Source organism: Scyliorhinus torazame, chromosome 4 (genome assembly GCF_047496885.1).
Source record: "Scyliorhinus torazame isolate Kashiwa2021f chromosome 4, sScyTor2.1, whole genome shotgun sequence".
Taxonomy (NCBI): Eukaryota; Metazoa; Chordata; class Chondrichthyes; order Carcharhiniformes; family Scyliorhinidae; genus Scyliorhinus; species Scyliorhinus torazame.
Window position 1 is genome coordinate 192,380,228 of NC_092710.1, and position 25,311 is coordinate 192,405,538.

At 45.6% G+C, this 25,311-nt stretch overlaps 1 protein-coding gene across 2 annotated transcripts in view; it reads right to left on the reverse strand.

The window, feature by feature from the left end:
- Positions 1–25,311, reverse strand: part of pinx1 (PIN2 (TERF1) interacting telomerase inhibitor 1) — a 201,796-nt gene that overhangs the window by 29,566 nt on the left and 146,919 nt on the right. The gene's annotated exons all lie outside the window — the stretch shown is intronic.

Sequence of the window (25,311 nt, forward strand, 5' to 3'; positions counted from 1 at the left end):
CGGTTGTCGAACAATTTCCGATGCTCCTTGACTGTTCCAGCTGCCGTGATCTGGTTCGTGCCCAACACCCTTATTTAAATCTGCAGGTTCTGTTTTAAGGCGGATTCTCCTGGCTCCTAGAATTCTCCCACCCGCCGGCGCAGTGTGAAGCCAGAGTGATGGAGATCAGAAGCCTTTTGGCCAAGATCAAATGTAGTATCTGCTCTGCCTTGTGGTTCAGATCTGGTTTGTCTCTCTTGTTTGTCATGGGGACCATGAATTGGATTCAATTTAAATTTGAATTGGTTTTTGGAGCAGGCAAGGAGCTGGATTAGGAGTTCTCCCCTGTCAACACTCTGAGCCCTCGCTTTATAACTAAGAAAAAGTAATTTTTTTAAAAGTGATGACCAGGCAGGTGGGGGTGGGTTCGGAGACCATTGTAGCCCTCAGGTGGTCGGAAACATGGCAGTGCAGTGCCCTGGCACCTTGACAGTTCTAACCTGGCAGTGCCTTGGGGTGGTGCATTTGGCCAGCCTGATAGCAAGCTTTTGCTCACCTGGGGGGGGGGGGGGGGGGGGGGGGGAAGGGGGTGCTGTTACTGGCAATGGGGCTGGGTGGGGGGCTGAGTGTTTGCCTGAGATCGGATCTTCCTTTAAGAATGGTGCCCCGATCTCGGAGGAGCCGGACCTGCCGGCATCTTTAGGTCTGCGCCCCCCAATCGGGGTGCAGCTCACCCCAACCTCCAAACAAAATTCTAAGTGTAGGTAGATTGCGATCTGCATTGCACCAAACCATCCGGCAGGAATTGACCTGGGTTCCCACCAGAGACCACACTGAGAAACGTTTCGGGATAATTGCTCCCGTAGTCAGTGTTTCAGGTTGGTAACCTTTTGTTGGGAATTGGAAGACATTCGGAATATAACAAGTTTTAAGGTGGTGGGGCGAGGAGGGGAGAACAGAAGAAAAGTCTCTGATAGGTTAGAAGGCAGAAGAGACTAAAATGATAAAAGGGTCAATGGTGCAAGTTGAAAGGGGACCGGAATTGGGTAAGAAACAAAAGATGGGTCTAGAGGAGCTGTAAATTGCAACAGCACTATTATTACCAGCTCCTGCTGTCCAAAAAAGTAGGAGCAATAATTCCGATCTCGAAATGTTAACTCCTTATTGAGTCCAGATGGTTCGTGCTCATGGGGCGCGATTCTCAGCTTTCTTTGGAGCTTCATTGGGAGAGCACAGGAGGCTGAGAACAGAGCCAGAATGGGAATTGAACACAGAAATAATGTTGCACGTCGATATCACTTATCACAAAGTCAGCTTCATTCTGGCATCATCTACAGGGACATCTTTGCCCAAGTGAAATGAGCCCAGCATATTCACCAGTTGCCATGATCAAAGAGCTCTAAACACTGGCTGGGAAATGTAGGAAAGTGAAAAGTTCATACATGTACAGTAAAAGGCACCCCACAGAAGTAGAGATTAATTCATTAATTTGCAGTTTCAGTCCGAGTTTCCATCAATGCTTTCACGAACAACACTGGTACGCAGGGAACTCCTGGTTGTCCATTGTTACAATCCCTGTGGGGGAACCAAAAACCAAAATAACCAATTTTTAAATAATTAAATCACAGGATGTGGGCATCGCTGGCCAGCAATTATTGCCATCCCTAATTGTCCATGAAAGGGTAGTAGTGAGCTGTCTTCTTGAACTGCTGCAGTCCATAAGGAGTAGGTACACCCACTGTGCTATTAGGGAGGGAGTTCCAGGATTTTGACCCAGTCACAGTGAAGGAACGATGATATCTTTCCAAGTCAGAATGGTCAGTGACTTGGAGGGGAAACTTCCAGATGGTGATGTTCCCAGATGACTGCTGCCCTTGTCCTTTTAGATGGTAGTGGCCTTGGGTTTGGAAGCTGCAATCTAAGGTGCCATGGTGAGTTCCTGCAGTTCATCTTGTAGATGGTACAGACGACCGCTACTGTGCGTCGGTGGTGGAAGGAGTGATTATTTGTGGAAGGGATGCCAATCATGCAGGCTGCTTTGTCCTGGATGGTGTCAAGCTTCTTGAGTGTCGTTGGAGCTGCACTCACCCAGGTAAGGGGAAAGTATTCCATCACATTCTTGACTTGTGCCTTGTAGACGGTGGTGCCATTGAATGTCATGGGACAATGGTTAGAATCTCTCTTATTGGGGATGGTCATTGCCTGGCACTTGTGTGGCATGAATGTTACTTGCCACTTGTCAGCCCACGCCTGGTTATTTTCCAGGTCTTGTTGCATTTGGACATGGACTGCTTCAGTATCTGAGGAGTCACAAATGGTGTTGAACATTGTGCAATCACCAACACACATCTCCACTTCTGACCTTATGATGGAAGGAAGATCATTGATGAAACTGCTGGAAATGGTTGGGCCCAGGCGGTATGATAGCACAGTGGTTAGCACTGCTGCTTCCGAGCGCCAGGATCCCGGGTTTGATTCCCGGCTTGGGTCACTGTCTGTGCGGGGTCTTCATGTGTTTCCTCCGTGTGCTCCGGTTTCCTCCCACAAGTCCCGCAAGATGTGCTTGTTAGGCGATTTGGACATTCTGAATTCTCCCTCCGTGTAGCCGAACAGGCGCCGGAATACGGCAACTAGAGGATTTTCACAGTAACTTCATTGCAGTGTTAATGTAAACTAACCTGTGATACTAATAAAGAATATCTTAATTACCCAATCATTTATTAAACAACCCCCAAATGAAGAAATTATGAATAAGATTCAGTTTTTTGTTACTTTTACTTGAACATGAATCAGAGCCAATGCAAATCAGCATGAATTAACAGGCAAACGATACTTCAAATAATAAAGGTAATTTCACTCTAAGTAGTCAATACAACAAAGATACACCTTATACAACCACAATCGTTCCGCATGTATGGCACCATGTAGCTGCACACTTAATGCTGCTCTTTAGTCACACAGGGTAGGTGAGGAGTCCTAATCAACAGCAGGTTTACTTTTGAGTTTCACGGGTATGATTACCATCAGCAAGGCACACCTCTACAAATGTTCTCTCCCCTCAGGTCATGACAGTCCTGATGGTTTAGCTTTTCAGAGTTCCTTTCCAACCAACCAATAATTAACACCCCATTTCATGGTTTGGCAACTTCTGGGACATCACCCAAGTCTTTAGCATCTATTCACACTTCCCAGTCGTAAGCAACTTTTTAGCCAGCTCACATTTTGCCTTGAAGAGCTTCTATCTCCTTTGCTGTCAAACAGAAAAACTGACCTGTGTGACTTCTTACAAAAATTCAATGTTTGAATTTTACTGTTTTCATTAGAAAGACGGAGGTTGAGGGGTGACCTGATAGAGGTCTACAAGATTATGAGGGGCATGGATGGATTGGATGGGCAGGCACTCTTTCCCAGGGTGGAGGAGTCAGTCACCAGGGGGCATAAGTTTAAGGTCCATGGGGCAAAGTCGAGAGGAGATGTGCAAGGCGTTTTTTTACGCAGAGGTATTAGCGAGAGGCAGTATGCTTTTGTGGTATTAGCGAGAGGCAGCATGCTTTTGTGGTATTAGCGAGAGGCGGCATGCTTTTGTGTGTATTAGCGAGAGGCAGCATGCTTTTGTGAAGGGAAGGTCGTGTGTCACTAACGTGATAGATTTTTCAAAGAGGTCGCAAAGATGATTGATGCAGGTAGGGCAGTGGAAGTTGTCTATATGGACTTCAGTAAGGCCTTTGACAAGGTCCCTCATGGTAGAATGGTACAAAAGGTGAAGTCATACGGGATCAGGGGTGAGCTGGCAAGATGGATACAGAACTGGCTAGGTCATAGAAGGCAGAGAGTAGCAATGGAAGGGTGCTTTTCTAATTGGAGGGCTGTGACTAGTGGTGTTCCGCAGGGATCAGTGCTGGGACCTTTGCTGTTCGTAGTATATATAAATGATTTGGAGGAAAATGTAACTGGTCTGATTAGTAAATTTGCAGACGACACAAATTTGGTGGAATTGCAGATAGCGATGAGGACTGTCAGAGGATACAGCAGGATTTAGATCGTTTGGAGACTTGGGCGGAGACATGGCAGATGGAGTTTAATCCGGACAAATGTGAGGTAATGCATTTTGGAAGGTCTAATGCAGGTAGGGAATATACAGTGAATGGTAGAACCCTCAAGAGTATTGAAAGTCAGAGAGATCTAGGTGCACAGGTCCACAGGTCACTGAAAGGGGCAACTCAGGTGGAGAAGGTAGTCAAGAAGGCATACGGCATGTTTGCCTTCATTGGCCGGGGCATTGAGTATAAGAATTGGCAAGTCATGTTGCAGCTGTATAGAACCTTAAGTTAGGCCGGAGTATAGTGTTCAATTCTGGTCGCCACACTACCAGAAGGATGTGGAGGCTTTAGAGAGGGCGCAGAAGAGATTTACCAGGATGTTGCCTGGTATGGAGGGCATTAGCCAAGAGGAGCGGTTGAATAAACTCGGTTTGTTCTCACTGGAACGACCGAGGTTGAGGGGCGACCTGATAGAGGTCTACAAAATTATGAGGGGCATAGACAGAGTGGATAGTCAGAGGCTTTTTCCCAGGGTAGAGGGGTCAATTACTAGGGGGCATAGGTTTAAGGTGCGAGGGGCAAGGTTTAGAGGAGATGTACGAGGCAAGTTTTTTTACACAGAGGGCAGTGGGTGCCTGGAACTCGCTGCCGGAGGAGGTGGTGAAAGCAGGGACGATAGTGACATTTAAGGGGCATCTTGACAAATACATGAATAGGATGGGAATAGAGGGAAACGGACCCAGGAAGTGTAGAAAATTTGTTTAGACGGGCAGCATGGCCGGCACAGGCTTGGAGGGCCGAAGGGCCTGTTCCTGTGCTGTACTTTTCTTTGTTCTTTGGGTGGAGTGTGCCTGGAACGCGTTGCCAGGGGAGGTTGTGGAAGAAGATACATTAACTGCATTCAAAAGATATCTTGACATACACATGGATAGGATGGGTATAGAAAGATTTGGCACAAGGAAGTGCTGAGGGTTGGTATCATGACCGGTACAGGCTTGGAGGGCCAAAGGGCCTGTTCCTGTGCTGTATTGTTCTTTGTTTCCTCTTTCTGTCTCTGATCTCGTTATGCTGCATTTAGGCCTCACTTTCAAGCTCTTCTGCTTGTGGTTCTCCTTTGTGTCTGTCCACATGGCACCCACATACTTCCTGCTTTCAAGTCAAGGGTCACCAGGTTATGTGGACCAATGTTTCTTATTAACCAAGAACGTTAGAGTACTCTTTTGGAAATTCAGTGAAGATTCAATGGACTGAATGGCCTCCCTCTGCACTGTAGGGATTCTATGATTTCACACGGAATCTACAAACTGTCTGAACTGGGTAATCAGCAGCGTGCCACCGTAACCAATCAGATATCAACAGCACAGTGACTAAACCAGGAAGTGCAAGGTAGAACATTGAATTGTGTTAAATCAGGTGCAGAAAACTAAAAAAAAGTCACTTGTTTTTCTTTTAAATCTCCAACATTAGTTAAGACTGGAATTGACAAACCCTGATATTTTCTGGCAAGTCCAGTGTCTATATGCATCAGGCAAGTACAGCATTTTTTGCTATTCCAGGTGTTTCAATGCGAAGTCTCTTGACAAGATACTATTATAGTACAGCTTATGGATTTGCAGGACAGTTGCATACTTCCTGATACCCAATTTTCACTGCGTGATTGTAGGAAGCTGCCGTCGGATATACATTTTAATCTAACCCATTATCTTTTGTGGATTTATCCATTGGTTGATGAGCATCTATTGCAAATTGGATCCCAGTTCTTCGTTCATGGAATGTTGGAGGTTCATTCACACATAATCACCCTGCTGGGTAATATTACAATTGAAGTTTTTTTAAACAAAATCATTTATAGAATGTGGTCAGTATGTATTGCCTATTCCTAATTATCCTTGAGAGAATGATGAGCTACCTTCTTGAGCACTGCAGTTTTTCAGGTAATAGGCACACCCAACAGTGCTGTAAGCAATTGAGTTCCACGATTTTGACTCAGCGACAGTGAAAGAACGGCAACATAGTTCTGAGTCAGGGTGGCATGGAAACTCTGGAGACGATGGTGTTCCCATGTCTTGCAATGTGTTGTCAAAGGAAGCCTGGTGAGTTGCTGCAGTGTTTCTTGTAGATGATCAGCAATGCTACCAGTGGTGGAACAGTAAGTGAATGGATGGGTCCCGATCAAACGTGCTGTTTTGTCCTGATAGCGTTGAGGTTGAGTGTGCTTGGTAAGTGCTAACTCAAACAACGCCTGAGTTGCACCATGTATATGGGGGACAGGTTTTGGGAAGTCGAAAAGTGGGTTATTCCCAGCCTCTCACTGCTTTTAAAGCCCCAGTATTTATATAGCTGGAACAGTTAAGTTTCTGGTCAATGCAAAGGATGTTGAAGATGGGTATTTAGCAATTGTAATACAATTAAACATCAATGATAAATCGGTAAGATTCTCTCATGTTGTAGTATGTCAGGCTCTCTTTTGTTGGAGATGGTCATTGATTGGCATTTCTTGACACCTATCTGTCCAAACCTTAATGTTTGACGGGTCTTGCTGCATGTGGGCACAGACTGCTTCATTATGAGGAGTCGCGAATGATACTGAACAATGTGCAATCATCAACGAACATCCCCACTTCTGGCCGAACGATCAACGGGAGATCATTGATGAAGCAGCTGATGATGGCTGCTGTTAGGACACAGCCCTGATTTTGGAGATTCCTACAGTGATGTCTGGGAGCTGGGATATCTGGCCTCCAACCATCACCCCGCTTGCTTTGAGCTAGGTATAACTCCAAACCATGGAGAGATTCATCCCCACCCCAACACCTTTCAATTTGAAACAATTCCTCAATGCCACACTTGGTCAAATGCTGTCCAAATGCAGTCACTCTCATCTTGCCTCTGATGTTTAGCACTTTTGTCCATGTTTGGACCAAGGCTGTAATGAGGTCTGAATTCCAGTGGCCCTGGCTGAACCCATAGTGAGCATCAGTTTGAGCAGATTATTGCTGTGCAAGTGTTGCTTGACAGCATTCTGTTCCTCCTCCATCACTTTGCTATTGATTGAGAGGAGACTGATGGGACAGTAACTGGCAAGATTGGATCTGTCCTCTTTTTGTGGCAGGATACACATGGGCAATTTCCAACATTGTCAGGCTGATGCCAGTGTTGTAGCTATACTGGAACAGCTTGGCTTGAGGCACGGCTGGTTCTGGAGCACGTCTTCAGCCAGATTATTGTCAGGCCTGCAGTATCCAGCACCTTCGACCATTTCTTGATATTATGTGGAGTGAACTAAATTGACTGGAAATTGGATTTCCTTTGCTAGTGACCTCAGGATAACATGGACAGTCCGCTCCGCACTTCTGTCTGAAAATGGTTGCAAATACTCCAGCCTCGACCTTTGCATCGGTGTGCTATGCTCCCCCAATATCGAGGATGGGGATGTCTTTGGAGCTTCCTCCTCCCATCAATGGTCTAATTATCTACCATCATTGATGACTAGATGTAGCAAGGCGACAGAGCTCTTTCAATCTAGCTGTTTCCACTGTTTAGCAAGTTTATTATCTTGTGTTGTAGCTTTACCAAATTGGCACCTAACTTTTAAGTAAGCCTGGTGCTTGTTACTGGCATACTCCTCTATATTCTTAATTGAATCGGGGCTGGTTCCCTGGCTTTTTTTCCCTATTCATTCATGGGATGTGGGTGTTGCTGGCTCGGCATCATTTATTGCCCGTCCCTAATTGCTCTTCAGAAGCTGGTGGTGAGCTGCCTCCTTGAACCATTGCAGTCCAGTAGGTACACCCAGTGCTGTTAGGAAGGAACTTCCAAGAATTTGACTGCTTGATAGTAATGCTGGACAGTGGAGTTACAGATTGTGGTCAAGTACAACCCTGCAGCTGGCGATGACACACAGTGCCTATTTAATTTAGCATGATAATAGTGTCTCAGAACACAATAGGGTCTGTCCTCATTGAGGAGATGGGACCTGGTCCATGGGAGAACTGTGTGGGGTCACTCCTCCCAATATGGTGAAGGACAGATGCATCTGTAACAGATGCATTGGTGAGGTCAAAGTCAAGTATATTTTTCCCTCTTATTGGTTCCTGATCATCTGCTGCAGACCCAGTCTGCCAGCCATATCCTTTAGGACTGGAAAGTTGGGTCAGTGGTGATGCTATGAGCCACTCTTGGCGATGGACATTCTATTCTGTGCCATTTCCACCTTGCTTCTTCCAATGCTTTTCAACATGGAGTACTGATGCATCAGTTGAGGGAGGACAGCAGATGGTAATAGCAGGAGGTTTCCTTGCCCATGTTGCACCTCATATCATGAGACCTCATGGCATCCAGATTCAATATTGAGGACTCCCAGAGCCACTACTTCCTGACTGTATTCCACTGTGCCGCCATTTCTAGTGGTAAAATATGCTATTTTCCCACACCAGGCAGAAAACAATCAATGAATCAGTCATCCAATGAGATCGGAGAGTTTTGCATTTGTTGTCCTTATTCATGGCTACTGTCAAAGAGGAGGCTTCAGCAGAAAAGATTTGATCTTTCTTAACATGACAAGATAACAGATTCCTAAAAGGTTAAAATATGATCTAAACATTGATTTATATTTATTCAATTATCAGCATTAATCTAGAATTCTGTGAATAATCTGTTTATATACAATACCAAAAAGGTGAAGGAGTTTCAAAATTATGGGACTGAAAAATAAGTTATTCACAAATGCATGGTGGCTTGTATCAGGAAGACTAGTAAATATTATTACTGGTGAAAATGTATAAAAGTCTAAATCATTTTACAAATGTAAATTGGTCCAGTATTAAAGACGAACACAGATTTCTGTGAGGGCAGGAACTAGAGCCTGAAGCAGAACCACTGAACAGCAGGGATTTCAAACACACCAAGTTCTGGTAAAGGCAGAACTAAGAACCTATGGCTGTCAGAAACCTGGACCTCTGCTTTGACCATAGTCAACCTGGTCGGCATTCCAAATCTGCTATCGGGCTTTGTAGGAATGTAAACCTTCACAAAATACACCTCCATCTCTGGCTTAGGATGAAAACTTTTGCAGTGAGTATTTGTAATGAACCATTAGGCACATCAAACATGGACTGTGATTGACTGAAGCTCTGCAAACATTAAAAAAAATACAGATTTTCAAAATTCCAAAATTGGGATTTTCACCTTTGCATGGGAAATCGCAACTTGTGCGCTTTTGCACCTCCCGATTCGTACTCTTGACTTGAGTGCTTGCTTTCCCTGGAATTCTGTCTCTTCAATGAAGGGGCAATTTCCGAACCGGGACTTGCTTCAGACTCACAATCATGGAAGGAAGGGCTGCCGGGAGGGGGTTGCACAGGGGGGAATACTTCCCATTCTCTGACAACAAAGGGGCAGGAAAGGGCTCAGCATGAGAAGTCTCCCACAACACTGGAGGTGACCTGTGACCCTTTCACCGTTGGCACTGTGTAGTTTGATGTTTGCTGAAACATTTTTTCCCTGGGTGGAATGTTACTGTCCCCCATCAATGCCTTTGAAGGTGAGGACGGGAAAGGTTGGGCTTCTAAAAATGCAGCCGCCCCAATGCTCCCTAAGTGGCCTCAATGCTTTGTGGATTACCTGTAGTCCCAGCAGCAGCCTCCCCTCAAAACTGGTGCTGCTGGGACTACAGAGCTGCCAGCCAATTGGATTAGGGACATAACCGGCCTTGGTGGTCTACCTGAGGCAACCTGGACCCAGGGGTAACAGAACTTCCTGTGGACCTCCACCCGCTACAGAGGGTATCCAGGTCAAGTTTGGAGAAACTTTGCATTGCTCTATCCCAAGATTCTTGGCCACTCTGGACATAGGTAATCCTGGAGTGTTAAATGACTGTGGGACAGCTGGTATCGGCAGGGATGTATTCCTGTCGACTCGGGTCAAGAAACCCAGCCATCCGGGGCGGCACGGTGGCGCAGTGGTTAGGACTGCTGCCTCACGCTGCCTCGGACCCTCGGTTCAATCCCGACCCCGGGTCACTCTCCGTGTGGAGTTTGCACATTCTCTCAGTGTCTGGGTGGGTCTCAACCCCAATACCTAAAGATGTGCAGGGTAGGTGGATTGGCCACACTAAATTGCCCTTTAATTGGAAAAAAAAAGAATTGGGTACTCTAAATTTATAAAAAAGAAAGAAACCCAGCCATCCGAAAAATACTGCTCCCTTTTTGATCCATTGACTGCATTCTTTTATTTAAACAAACATGTATTTATGTGCTTACTATTTATTAGCACCTCATTGAATCCCATGAATTCCAGCTCAAGGAAAGCCACACATGGCTCATATACCTCCTCTTCCCTTATTCCAGGATGGCCCATGTGGCCAAGAATCTTGGCATAGAGCAGTGCCCAGGTTCTCCGAACTTGACTTGGAGATTCTCTGCAGCAGGTGGAGATCCACAGGGATGTCCAGTTACCACTGGGACCCAGGTTGCCTCCCAAGACCACCAAGGCAACATGGTTCAAGATAGTTGATGTTTGAAGCTAGGATGCTTCCCTGAGGAACTCGGTTAGTAATAGGCTAGTGTTGTGTTACCTCCACAGTAATCCCTTTTCATTCTTTCACAGAAGGTGGTGCTAGCCGCCTTCTTGAACCGCTGCAGTCTGTGTACCCATTCTCTTTTCGTTCTCTTTGTGTCGGGTATGAAACCAGCCATTGGAAGGTTTTTCATTAACTTTAACTGACCAGTGTTTTGTTAGGGCTTTTCTGTGTGATACCTGTTCATTTACTACTCAGATGTCACGAGTAACCACTCTTCTCTGGCAGGCAGTTTTCGCATCCACATCTGGGATGGAATTGTAAAAAGTCTGGAACCTAAATTAGCATTGGTAACTGCTGTCACTTGATGGTATTATTGATGACTCCTTCTATATTTTATCGACTGGAAGGGGGCCGTTAGGATGGTAACCGGCTGGCTTAAACTGCTTTTCATGAAAAACATTTCCAGGCAATCTTCTACATTATTGGATAAATTTCAGTACCACAGTTATACTGGAACAAGTTAGGACAGCAACTAGCTTTGACGTTGAGAATTAAAGCCAGAATGTTGCCAGGGCCTATAGCCTTTGCTGCTTGCAATGTATTTATGCTATTCCTTAATGCCATATTGAGTGAACCAAATTTGATACTATACAACTACAACTGTGGTAACCTCAGGAGGAGGCCAAGGAGCAACATTCACTCTGCGCTTTTAGCTGATAATATGCGCAAACATTTGAGCCTCACCTAACTCATATGCTGAGTTCAACCGTGTCCGAGGATAGGGGTAATCATAGAGCCCCTACTGTCTGGCTCAATACCACCATTCTTAGCTGGATGTGGCAGGGCTACAGAGCTTTGCTCTGCCTATAACCTGCTGAATTTAATCCTTTGCATGTAAGTAGCTCAGTATGCTAGTTTCACTGGATTGATATCTTATTCTAAGATGTGCCCGCTGCTCCTCTTGGCACACCCATCTACATTCCACATTGAACTAGAGTTGGACTTGTGGCTTGATGTTAACAAGGGAGTGAAGGGCGTGCCCGGAAAAATAAACCCACAACTACAGATAATGTCATTTTGATTTGTTTTCAGGCTTGTGCATCTTTACAAGTGATCGCACACTTGTAAACAAAAAGTTCAAAAGACTGCTATAAACAATTCTGACATTCCACAAACTTACATTCTTATTCTTGTACGTTATATATAGAAAAAAATCACATTAGTTGAGAACTGAACTAAAATGCAGTCAGTAGTTTGATTGGAGATGCATAACATTGACATTTGCAACAACGGTTGGAAATGAAACACTGTGGGTTAGTCCACGTTAGGGTTTGAATCAAGTCCAACCTGGGGAAACGAAGATCACCCTTTGGTCACTGTTGCAGTTCTTAGGTGAAAGAGGCTGACTTCCTGTCCACTCCCAACCTGTTCCACAGATTATGATGGTAAGGAAGACATTAAGACAGTCCATGTGCCTTTAGGCCTACCGTCTCTGCCCTGTCCACCTTCTCCTTATGGGCCTTTCGAGATCAGCTCCCCCCTGACCACCGCCTTCAGTGCTTCCCACACCACCGCTGCTGAAATTTCCCCCGTGTCATTGACCTGCAGGTAGCTCTGAATACATTTCCTCAGCCGCTCGCACACCCCTTCATCCGCCAAAAGTCCCATATCTAACCTCCAGTGCAGGCGCTGGTTACTGTCTTTACTAACCTGCAGGTCAACCCAGTACGGAGCATGGTCTGAGACTGTGATCGCTGAGTACCCCGTGTCCACCACCCCAGCCAGCAAGGCCTTGCTGAAAATAAAGAAATCAATCCGGAGTACACTTTATGCACGTGTGAGTAGAAGGAGAACTCCTTCACCCTCGGCTGCCCAAATCTCCATGGATCCACCCCGCCCCATCAGCTCCATTAACCCTCTTAGTTCCTTTGCCACTGCTGGCACCCTGCCCGTTTTCGAGCTTGACCGGTCCAAGCCAGGGTCCATAACTGTGTTGAAGTCCCCTCCCATAACCAACCTGTGCGAGTCCAGGGCCGGTATCTTCCCCAGCATCCTCTTTATAAACTCCACATCATCCAAATTTGGCGCATACACATTTACTAATACCACCTGCATCCCTTCTAGCTTCCCACTGACCATAATGTACCGACCAGCCACGTCCAAGACTATTCTACCCGCCTCAAACACCACCCGCTTATTGATCAGGATCGCGACCCCTCTAGTCTTTGAATCTAGTCCCGAGTGAAAGACCTGACTGACCCAGCCTTTCCTCAGTCTAACCTGGTCCGTTACTCTAAGGTGCGTCTCCTGCAACATTACCACGTCCGCCTTCAATCCCCTAAGATGCGCGAACACACGTGCCCTTTTGACCGGCCCATTTAACCCTCGAACATTCTAGGTGATCAGCCTAGATGGGGGTCTCATTGAGCAGCCCCCCCCTCCGCCGATCAGCCATCCCCTTTTATAGGGCCGCCTCCAGCCCGTACTCCACGCCTCCACCGGTCCATCCCCAGGCAGCCCCCGCCCTCAACCGCCTCTCTGCCCCTCAGCCCAAGTCCCGCCCTCACCAGCAGAACATTCAGCCCCCCTCCCCCCCTAGTAACAACACCCTGTAACCCAACCCCTTTACTAAACCAAACATATGCACCCTCCCCCACTGCGCTTCCGAGAGCTAGCTCGCCCAGCTAGCTTGGTGGCCCCCATCCCCGGCACCAGATAGTCTCCCACATATTGTTCCCCACCCCCCCCGCCCCGCTCATATAAACAAACTCCAGCATCAAACAATCCCCACACAATTGCCCAACAGAGAAACACCAAGATCAAAACAAGCACACCTCCATCCCCCAACAGTGCAAATGAAAACCTTAACTCAGTCAGATATACCGCTGGTTCCAAATCAAAGCAAATGGCATCACAAACATCTTCCATGAAACGCGAAACGAGAAACTTTTTACAAAAACAAAGAAACAAAAAGAAAAAACAAAAACATGAACGTTGCAGCCAAGTTCAAAAGTTCTCAATCCATCACCAGCCCTTTCTTTTTCGCAAAGTCCAACGCTTCCTCAGGCGACTCGAAGTAGAAGTGCTGATCCTCTTGCGTGACCCAGAGACGGGCTGGGTATAACAGTCTAAACTTGACCTTTTTCTTAAAAAGGATCGACCTGATCTGGTTGAAGCCTGCCCTCCTCCTGGCCACCTCTACATTTAGGTCCTGATAAACCCGCAGGATGGTATTGTCCCATTTACAGCTCCGTGTCTGCTTGGCCCACTGTAGAATGTGCTCCTTATCCAAGTACCTGTGGAATCTCACCACCATTGCCCTCGGGGGGTCTCCCATTCGCGGCTTCCTCGCGAGTGCTCTGTGAGCCCTCCAAGGGCCGGGAGAATGCCCATCCCCCAGCAGCTTCACAAACATGTCTGCGATGTATGCCCCAGTGTCCGTTCCTTCGGAACCCTCCGGGAGCCTGACGATTCTTAGGTCCTGCCGGCGGGACCTATTTTCTAGGTCCTCCACCTTCTCCAGGAGCTTCTTCTGCTGGTCCCTCAACATCCTCACCTCCAACTCCACTGCAGTCTGATGTTCCTCCAGCTCAGCCAGCGCCTTCTCCGCCTTCTGGATTGCCCGATCCTGGGCGTCCAATATATGCTCCAACCGCTCAATCGACTCTTTTATCGGGTCCAAGCAGTCCCGTTTCTGCGTCGCAAAGCCTTCCTGAATAACTTGCATCAGCTGCTCCATAGACTGCTGGGTCGGCAAGCCAGAGGTCCGAACCTCTGCCATGCTGTCTTGTGCTGCAGCTACAGCCCAAGCTTTCTCTATCTTTTTGTTTCTACCCTTACGAACACTTCTAGTCCTTCTCTCCATGCACCAAAGTGGGAATTCAGTAAACAATTGCCACTAACATCCGTTTTACAATTCAACTGCGGTAGAAAAACGGGGGAAAGGTCCAAAAGTCCGACCAGAGCGGGAGCCATCAAATGTGCGACTTATTCCTTCATAGCCGCCACCGGAAGTGTCGTGCACAGATTCTTTGTCCTATTGTATCCTTGGGGGGGAGGATGAGCAGAGTCGGAGCAGGGTGAGGGGTGGAGAGTGTGGGTTGTAAGATTAGTTTTGTCCTTGCTATGTTCGAGGAAGGTTCCCCGTAATCAGATTTAATCTTTTTCTTTTTAGCTGCACTTATTCTTCTATGGGCCCAGGGAGACTGTGTTTTATCCTGTTGAGGGCAGGGTTTTGTCGAGCTCCCTATTAGAGGAGTCAGTAATTTATCCTGAATTGGGTCACCCTCTTTGACTGTTCTTCTGCTGTCAGAACTTTTGTGTGAGGTCGGCTTTAATATCCTCTATACTTGGTGGTAGGTGGTGTCGTCCCCTTCAGGTTTCTTTAGACGCCGTGTCTTACACGGGACTGGATGGGCCTAGCCGGGGAGGGGGCTGGTCTGCACTGCACCACAGAAATGTTATGACCAAATTGTTATTCATGGTTACCGTTCTCATAATTCAACTGCAAACCATTACTAATGAAAGCAGCTTAGGAATGATTCAAGTTTATCATCTTACATTAGAATAACTTCACTACATACAGTAGACCCACAGAACAAAGCTCTTTAACTATCTTTTCAGGGATAAGAAACAGGATGAACTTTAAAGAAATTGATTACCAGTGATTTGTATACCACATCCCATAATACTTGCACGATACAGAACTGGAACAAAAGCCAAAAAAGCTCTTTAGTATTAGTTACACAACAGTAGTTGTTTTGATCTCTGATACAGTTAACTCCAGTAGCATGCACTTGAATTTATGGGAATGCTGGGATTCACGCTCCACTAAGCACAGAGCTACCAGGGCATGGAGACAGGTAGGTGAACGCCTCCCTCAAGTCAAATAAACTCCTGGCAGATGAATATGGGACATTTAAAGTTATCAGGGAACAGTTGGGAGTTTGTTTTAAGCAAACAAAGGTCATTGAAAAATGTGATTATTATAAATTAAATTCACAATTATCATGGTATATATTTAAATAACCACAGCTTCGGGAGTTCTACTTCAATCATCGATGTATGGACATATTCCAAGCTATAGTATGTTCAAGTGGCTTCCTTTAACAGCGTCAATACACAATCTTTTTTTTAAACGTTGAAGTAGCTGGGGACTATTTTTACATTAAAAATAGTACATAAATACAAGTTCTACATGTCTTTTCTCCCCAAAACATCTTGAAGAAATACAGTTGGTCAGCACTCTGAATTTCCACAATTGATGCTTAACTGATATCTCTAGTTACCCAGGGTGGGATTTTCCCCGCCCCTCACGGCGTGTTTCACAGTGGCGGAGGCAGCCCGCTGTTGACCGACTGTGGACTGGGTTTCCCGTTCTATGCACCTGCCACTGCCAGGAAACCCACAGCGTTCACCGTCAGCGGGAAGATTCCAGCCCTAGTTTCTCTTTCCTTGACAACTGAATTGGCCGAAATTCAGTGTTAAACGGCATCCTACAAAAAGGATTATGAAACAGCCAGTTCTGTAATTTATGGTGAAACGGTATCAGTTTGAAGTTAAAGAAGGTCCTGCCTAACAAACTTATTAAAACTCTTGAGAGAAAATTATGTGTCTCATTGACAGCAGATGTCCGTCACTGCAATATATTCCGATTTTAGCCAAACTTCAGATTTTGGGCAGGATTCTCCCATTTTGAGTAATTTCGGTGGTGGTCAGCTCCAGTGACGTCTTTCCAACTGGCGAGAATGGCGGGATCTCGCGCCAGATTCTGCGCTTGGAACCTCATTAATTATGCACAAGTGAGTTCCCCTCCGAATCTCCTGGCAGGCTGGCAGCTGGTTCGTCTGCCCGCTGTCACTTTGGAAGGTCCCGGCAACATATTTAAATCGTCCAGCAAACTCGCATCACTCTCCCCAGTCCACCTGCCTTCACCAGACTGTGCAGGACTGTCACCAATCCAAAGGCAAAAGGATAACAACCTCAAAAATAAGTCTGCTCCTCATTTCAACCGTCTTCCCGCAGGTTCATCAACTGGGATGTGCCTACGCCCCAGTTGGATCTCTACCCATCACATCTGGAGTTCATGTATTATCTTCCAGTGAACGGTGTGGTGTCCCTTTGACTGCTTGGTTTGTGAGATTTTCATGCAGGCTTGTGAAGGTCCAGCTTCCCGCCCTCAGTCTTCCCTCCGCCATCCAGATTTTGTCTTCTTCATCCATTTCCTTGCCCCTCTACTTACCATTGTGAGCCCTCAACCTTCCCCTCAACTCCTTGCACAGTCCTCCTTTCACACTCACCCCCTTGTCTTCGCCAGGCTAGCACCCATCATCATCTTGTGATACTTCACATTTGGCCAAAGTTATGCTTGGAGACTGAGAGAGCCCCAATCATGAGCCAGCCCAGTAAATCGATTTCCATCATTTAGCACCAACTTGATGCATTATTTTTCACTCCAATTATAGCTGATGGGTGTTTAATTATCCATTTTTATTGTACTTGTGCAATGTGATTTTGGTCTTTAAAAAACTTTGTTTTGTTTGGAACATCGTTTATGAATTTAAAAGCGAGCAGAGGACAACTAAAAAAGCAATAAGAGGGGGAGAAGATGAAGTATGAGTGCAAGCTAGCTAGTAATATAAAGGAAGATAGGAAGAGCTTTTTTCAATATATAAAAGGTGTGAGAGAGGCAAAAATAGACATTGGACCACAGGAAAATGTGGCTGAAAAAGTAATAATAGGAAACAAAGAAATGGCAGAGGAACTGAATAGCTACTTTGCATCAGTCTTCACAGTGGAAGACACCAGTGGGATGCCAGAGCTCCAGGAGAATCAGGGGGCAGAGGTGAGTGCAATGGCCATCACTAAGGAGAAGGTTCTGGGGAAACTGAAAGGTCTGAAGGTGGATAAGTCACCTGGACTGGATGGACTACACCCCTGGGTTCTAAAAGAGATAGCTGAGGAGATTGTGGAGGCATTGGTGATGATTTTTCAGGAATCACTGGAGGCAGGAAGGGTCCCAGAGAACTGGAAAGTGGCTAATGTAACACCCCTGTTTAAGAAGGGAGGGAGGCAGAAGACGGGAAATTATAGGCCGGTTAGCCTGACTTCGGTCATTGGTAAGATTTTAGAGTCCATTATTAAAGATGAGATCGCGGAGTACTTGGAAGTGCATGATAAAATAGAACTGAGTCAGTATAGCTTCGTCAAGGGGAGGCCATGTCTGACAAATCTGTTAGAGTTCTTTGAGGAGGCAACAAGGAAGTTAAGACAAAGGGGAACCAGTGGACGTGTTTTATTTAGATTTCCAGAAGGCCTTTGACAAGGTGCCACATAGGAGACTGTTAAATAAGTTAGGAGCCCATGATGTTAAGGGTAAGATCCTGGCATGGATAGAGGATTGGCTGACTGGCATAAGGCAGAGAGCGGGGATAAAGCGGTCTTTTTCAGGATGGCAGCCGGTGACTAGTGGTGTACCTCAGGAGTCGGTGCTGGGATTATAATAATCACAACTTTTCTCAATATACATTAATGATCTGGAGGAAGGAACTGAAGGCACTGTTGCTAAGTTTGCAGATGATACAAAGATCTGAAGAGGGGCAGGTAGTATTGAGGAAGCAGGTGGACTGCAGAAGGACTTGGACAGGCTAGGAGAGTGGGCAACGAAGTGGTAAATGAAATACAATGTGGAAAATGTGAGGTTATGCAGTTTGGAAGGAGAAATTGAGGCATAGACTATTCTCTAAATGCAATGTTAGCATTCATGTCGAGAGGGCTAGAATACAAGACCAGGGGTGTACTTTTGAGGCTATATAAAGCTCTGGTCAGACCCCATTTGGAGTATTGTGAGCAGTTTTGGGCCCCGTATCTAAGGAAGGATGTGCTGGCCTTGGAAAGAGTACAGAGGAGGTTCACAAGAATGATCCCTGGAATGAGGAGCTTGTCATATGAGGAATGGTTGAGGACTCTGGGTCTGTACTCGTTGGAGCTCAGAAGGATATGGGGGGATCTTATTGAAACTTACAGGATACTGCGTGGCCTGGATAGAGTGAACATGGCGAGGATGTTTCCACTTGTAGGAATAACTAGAAGCAGAGGACACCATCTCAGACTAAAGGGATGATCCTTTAAAACAGAGATGAGGACGAATTTCTTCAGCCAGAGGGTGGTGACTCTGTGGAACCCTTTGCCGCAGATGGCTGTGGAGGCCAAATCACCGAGTGTCTTTAAGACAGAGATAGATAGGTTCTTGATTAATAAGGGGATCAGGGGTTATGGGGAGAAGGCAGGAGAATGGGGCTGAGAAAGATACCAGCCATGATTGAATGGCGGAGCAGACTCGATGGGCCGAGTGGCCTAATTCTGCTCCTATGTCTTATGGTCTTATGCATTCATCTTGTTAATAGTTATTTAAAGCAGCCTTCATTTTCAGATCTCATTTGTGAGTGACAAGTGTCTGATTAGATATTAGCGACAAACCTGAAGATGCATGTGACAGGCAGAAAACACCCTCAAAAACACGCTTTGCAAGTCACTTGGCATTTCACCTGCTTGTTTTGCTAGATCAGGTTTTTCTGGATTATATAAAAAATAAAGGCAGTCACGAAGGTGCAAAAATGGTTTATAAAGAGGACATCAGAACTCGTCAGGAAAGATTGAACAAGCTGTCACTCCTTTCTCTTAAAAAGATTGGAGTGACCTGATAGAGATCTTGATCTTATATGGTAGATGTCAAGAAATAGTTTCCACTTGTGGAGGAGAACAGATCAGGGGCATCAATATAAATAGTTACTAATGAACCATAAGGAATTAGCAAATGGAACTCACAACCACAAGAAATAATTGATTTGAATAGCTCAGCTACATTCAAGGGAAATCAGGGTAAACACAATGGATAAAGAAATAGAAGATATGCTGATGGGGTTAGGTGAAGGGAGTGGGGGAAGGTTTGCGAGAAGCATAGACACCAGTATGGAAATATTGGGCGGAATGGCTGTCATGGATTTGTCTAGTTACAGCAGTAACAGGAACTTAACAAACATAATAGAATGTGACCTGCCCAACAACAGATAGAAATCTGCCTAGCGACAACAGTAACCAGTATTCAAAAGGCCAGATGAGATGATTCTACCAGAAGGCATTTAGATAGAATCAGATGTGAACAGCTTATTAGCAGAAACAGCTTATCTAGACAATTGGGAGATCAATGAGGTTTACACATGCTAAAGCCTACAGGCAAGGAATTTGATCGGGGCAGACAGCCAAATACACAAAATGCAGAATGAAAGTGAAACAAAGGTATAATTCCCAAGACCCTCAGAAGTTGGTACGTCAGTTGACATCCAGCAGCCTCAGAAGCAGACAAGCCAGTTTCTAGCTAGCAGCCTGGGCAGGTTTTACATCTACCATTGGCTGGAGCCAAGGCAGTGCTGTAAACTTTCATTAAGGCACTTTAAATAGCTTTGCTGGACTTCCGGTAACAGCGGGCGGGAGGCAGCCGCACACTGAAGGGTTCCCGCTTGGGAATAGAAATTTTGGGGTTTTAACGCTCGGTCCCAGGGGCAACGGAGGCTAAAAAAGCTGTAAGAAGGCACAGGGAGGAGAAATGTCCAAGCTTGGGAAAAAAACGGCCATGAAAAAGGGGGCTAATGAAAGTCCGCCGGTGAGTGGAAAAGTCAGCGCAGGAACTTGTAAGGAAAGCGGAGGCTGGAGCACCAGGGGAGGCCACATCGCTTACAGCAGAAGAAATGACCAAAGTGATGGTTGTGGAACTTGAAAAACAGTTCACAAAGCACATGGAAGCGATGAAGAAGGAGATTGGGGCGATATTGAAAGTGCTGGTGGAGGAGGCGATTGCCCCGGTGAGAGCAGCGGTATGAAGCGCAGCGGCGGAGGTGCGGGAGCAAGGTGAGACCTGAAGGAAGTGGAAGAGATATTATCGCAGCACAGTGATCAACTCACCTTGATGGGGAAGGAGTTGCGGAAGGTGACAGAGAACAACAAGGGTCTGCGAGCCAAAATGAACGACCTGGAAAACAGATCAAGGCGGCAGAACTGAGGATCATGGGCCTGCCCGAAGGGGTGGAAGGCCCGAGGCCGACGGAGTATTTTGCCACGATGTTGGCGGAGCTATTGGGGGAGGGGGATGATCCCTCTCGATATGAACGGGATCGGGCTCATCGGTCGTGGAGGCCTATACGAAAGGCGAGTGAGCCACCAATATTAGTAACTGTGTGTTTGCGTAGGTTCAGCATGAAGGAGAAGGTCCTATGCTGGGCAAAGCAGATGCGGGTGGTGCAGTGGGCTGGAGCTGGTATACGCATATACCAGGATTTTACGGTGGAGCTGGCGAGGAGGCGGGCTGCCTTCAGCCGGGTGAAGAAGGCACTGTACATCAGCAAGGTGCAGTGCGGCATAGTATATCCAGCTCAGTTGAGGGTGACCTACAAATCCAAGGACTTTTATTTTGGGACGGCTGAAGCGGCGGAGGAGTTTGCAAAGGCAGAAGGACTGTGGCAGAATTGAGAAATGGAACTGAGAGCGGGTCGTGTACCGATGTAGCCTCATGTAACTTTATTTTTTCACTGCGTGTTGGTGTATGTACTAAATGAGTCGACGCTGTATATTTGGACAAGGGAAGAGTTGGGACTTTCATTTGCAATGATGGTTTTTTGGGGCTTGGGTGTCTATGCTGGGGTTGTGTGCTAAAGGGGATTTCTTGGTTTTCCTGGGACCGGGCAAGGGGGCAGGAGACCAGGGTGGGGGCCTCCACGCTGGCCGGTTTAAGCCGGCCAATGAACAGGAGTGAGGTGGAGAGAGGGGCTGCGGCCATCGGAGCTTGGTAGAACAGGTTTCGGTGTGTCTAGCCGGGGTGAAAAGTTGGGGGGAGGAATCGAGGTTGGGGGGAGGAGTTTACAAGAGGAAGTGGAGGGGAGGAGTCTGGGAGGGGGGTTGGGGGTTGTCTACAATTCATGGGTGTCATTCACGGTACTCTTGGGATTGGATAGCATTGAATATTAGGGGGGGGGGGCTGGTTGGGATGGTGGACTATATGTGTCAACGGTGACCAAGGGCGATTCCAGATTCCTTTTTCCTCCTTGGGAGGTTTTGTTTTATTTGATGCTTATATTGTCAGGTGCGCCGTTATTTGGTGAGTGGTGATAGGATGGGATCGTTGTTGATGATAAGGGGATTGATACTGTATTCGTTACCGTTTACTGTTTATTGGTAGGGGGTAAATTCTGAAGAAAATGTGAAAATGGAGAATAAAAATATTTTTTGAAAATAGCTTTGCTGGACCAGGATAAGACATTTCCCAGGCTTGACTATCTTCCCTGTATTGTGGTAACTATAAGCTGATTTTAACTTATAGATCTATTTAATTTGGATGTTGTTTGAGGGAAAGGAGAAGTCTTAAGGAGTTCGGGGATCTTAGATATATTTTGGAACCATAAACTGAGTTTTGCAATTCATATACTTAATTGTCTTAGCTTAGTGTAGTCCTGTTCACGCGTATTTGTCTTTAATTTAATAAATAGTCTTTAATAATTGTTCCATGACAGCTGGGCTACTTATTCTTACTGGGGTTTCATATGACTCCTCACACCATTCCAAACACAAAACTATACACTTCTGCAAACCAGTGTTCCAAGTTGGGATACTCTCGCAGATAACATCAGTGTCGTTCATGATGGAAAATTGCGGCTCAAGACTGGAATTTTTAAAAGCTAAATTCATTGGGTGTACGGAATTTTTGACTTTAAAAAAATAAATTTAGAGTACACAATTCTTTTTTTCCTAATCAAGAGGCAATTTAGCGTGGCAATTCACCTACCCTGCACATCTTTTTGGGTTGTAGGGGGGAGACCCACGCAGATACGGGGAGAATGTGCAAACTCCATAGCGACAGTGACCCGGGCCGAGATTGAACCCGGGTCCTCGGCGCTGTGAGGCCGCAGTGCTAAACACTGCCCCACCCGCTGCCCTGGGAATTTTTGATTTTTTTTAAACGCAACGAGCGAGGAACAAGTGGAACCAAAGAAGAATGTGTTATATCAAGTAAGAAGGCTGCAAAAATGTCTCTTGGTCTAACTTATAGAGTAACTTGAAGATGGGGAATGTAGCGGTAGGCATGGTCGCAGGCATTCAATTCCTTCCAGGGAATGATATACTAGGATCCCAGATGGTAGTGATGCCTACTGTAGTCGAACCGCAGATAGAGAATCCTGCCAGAGAGAAATTACAAACAGACCTCTCAGGAATATTTCCAGATTGCATGATAATGTGATCACAGGCTCATAAGCTAAGACAAAAGAGGCAGGAGTTGCAAGTCCAAGGTGAGGTCAGTGAGATCAGGTTATCTGATATCATCTTTAACAAGCTAAATGAAAATTAGACAGCCACAAAGAACGAGACAGATGTGTTAAATTCAAAGAGGTTGATGTAATTGCAGAAGAGTGACTCAAATTAAAACAGTTCTATCAGACAGTATATTCAACATTGGAAGCTCAATATATTGCCGAGTGTTATAATGTACAGAACATATTATTGAGGAAGTGGTGACCGCCACAAATTGGTAGAAGTACAGGCAAGAGATTGAGGATAGGTCACAAAATTACATTAGGTGCACACCTCGAAATAAAGAAACCCCCAAGCCAAAATCCAAAGACAGTTTTATTGGCCCAGACTACACAGGGTCGAACCTGTCACCTGTCAGGTAACAGGGAAACCACAAGTGGTAGTCACGCCTGCACCTCTGATCCCTGTGCCAGCATTTGAAGAACCTTTTACCAGGGTCCAAATTGGCTGTGTTGGCCCATTGCCGAGAACACAAAGTGGTAATCAATATTTGCTAACTAAATGGGTTGATCCACCTGATTCCCTGAAGCCATACCCTGAACTAATTTCCCAGATAAGAGCGGGAGTGAACTGACAGAGCTACTGCAGTCTTATAAATGTATTTGCAGGAATAAACTAGGTTGAACGGAGTTAGCGACATATGACATTGATGTGGGGACACCGTTCCAATGAAACAACATCCACATAGGTTAAGTCCACAGTTAAGTTATCACAGGTACAGAAGGAAATTGAGTATATGCTCACGAATTACATTACTGAATTGATCTTGGTGATTGGAGCTCCGCGATAGCCATGGTGCCCAAACCAGATGGAACCCAGAGACTACACGTGGACTACAGGCGGTGAATGCTGTAGCCAGAGGGATTGTTTCCTATTCCAGGTTTGGAAGACTGCATCAACAGTGTTGAATATCATCACCAAAGGAGACTTGCTAAATAGTTATTGCCAATTAACTTTGACTGAGAGGGCAAAGGAGATCTCCACTTTTATGATGCCCCAAAGGACCTAATTAATTCAAAGTTACGCCGTTCGGGATAAGAATGCCCTGCAGCTTTTCACAGGCTCACGGACAGTGATTCGAGGATTGAATCACTGCGCTGTATACATCGATGACTTCAGCCAGAATTGGGAGGAGCATCTACACCACCCAACGGTCATTTGACCACTTAGAAGAAGTAAATCTTGTCATATCAGAGAATTTCTGTCACAAACCACGCTAATGTTATCTCCGAGGGTATCCCAACTTGGAACACCAGTTCGTGGGGTGTACAGTTTTGTTTTTGGAACGGTGTGAGGAGACTCGCGGAACCCCAGTAAGAATAGCCAGCGCAGTCGCCATATAACAATTATTAAAGTCTATTTATTAAATTAAAGACAAATACACACAAACAGGATTACATTAAAACAATTAAGCAAACAAATTACTAAACACACATGCGTTTTATGTAGAACGCACCCGATTCCAAAATACATCTGACTTCCTCAAGACTTCCACTTTCCCCCAAATAACATCAAAATTAAATAGATCTATAAGTTAAAACCAGCTTATAGTAACCACACAATGCAGAGAGAATAATAAAGTCTGGGGAATGTGTTGTCCTCATCCAGCAAAGATATTTAAACTACCGTTACAAAGGTTTTCTGCACTACCTTGGCTCAGAGGCTGGTAAATGAAAAATCTTGACCTCCAGGCTGTTAGCTAGAAACTGGTTTGTCTGCTTCTGAGGCTGCTAGATGTCAACCGGCCTGCCTGCTTCAAGGGTCTTGGCAATTATACCTTTCTTCCACTTTGATTCGGCCTTCTGTGTATTTGGATGTCAGCCCCTATCAAATTCCTTGACTCTACAAATTAGCATGTGTATACCTCATTGATCTCACAATTGTCTAGGTAAGCTGTTTCTACAAATAAGCTATTCACATCTGATTCTATCTAAATGCCTTCTAATCTCATTACTGGGAGAGACACTCTCACCAGCCCTTTAAATACTGGTTACTGTTGTCACTAGACAGATTTCTACCTGTCGGTGGGCAGGTCGCATTTTATTATGTCTTGTTAAATTTATATTACTGCTATTACTTAACAATTCCATTGACCATGACCTATTTTGATGCTGTTCGCTGTACATATTATGTAATTCTACTTGGTTTGAGGTGAAGGCTTAGATATCTTCACTAGCAAACTGAAATGCGATTTGAGATAGCAACTTCCTACCAGTGACAGATTTGTCTGGTTTGTACTAAATTCTGACACAACCATCCCCTTTCAAAGCATCAGACCTCTGCTTAAGCAGTAGCCAGATGTGTCAAATGGCATCTTATTGATACATTACATCTGGTGGATAAACTAACAACTCCAATAGACAATATATTCAGGTCATAACGATATCTTCATAGTGGGCACAAGGAACCCTCATG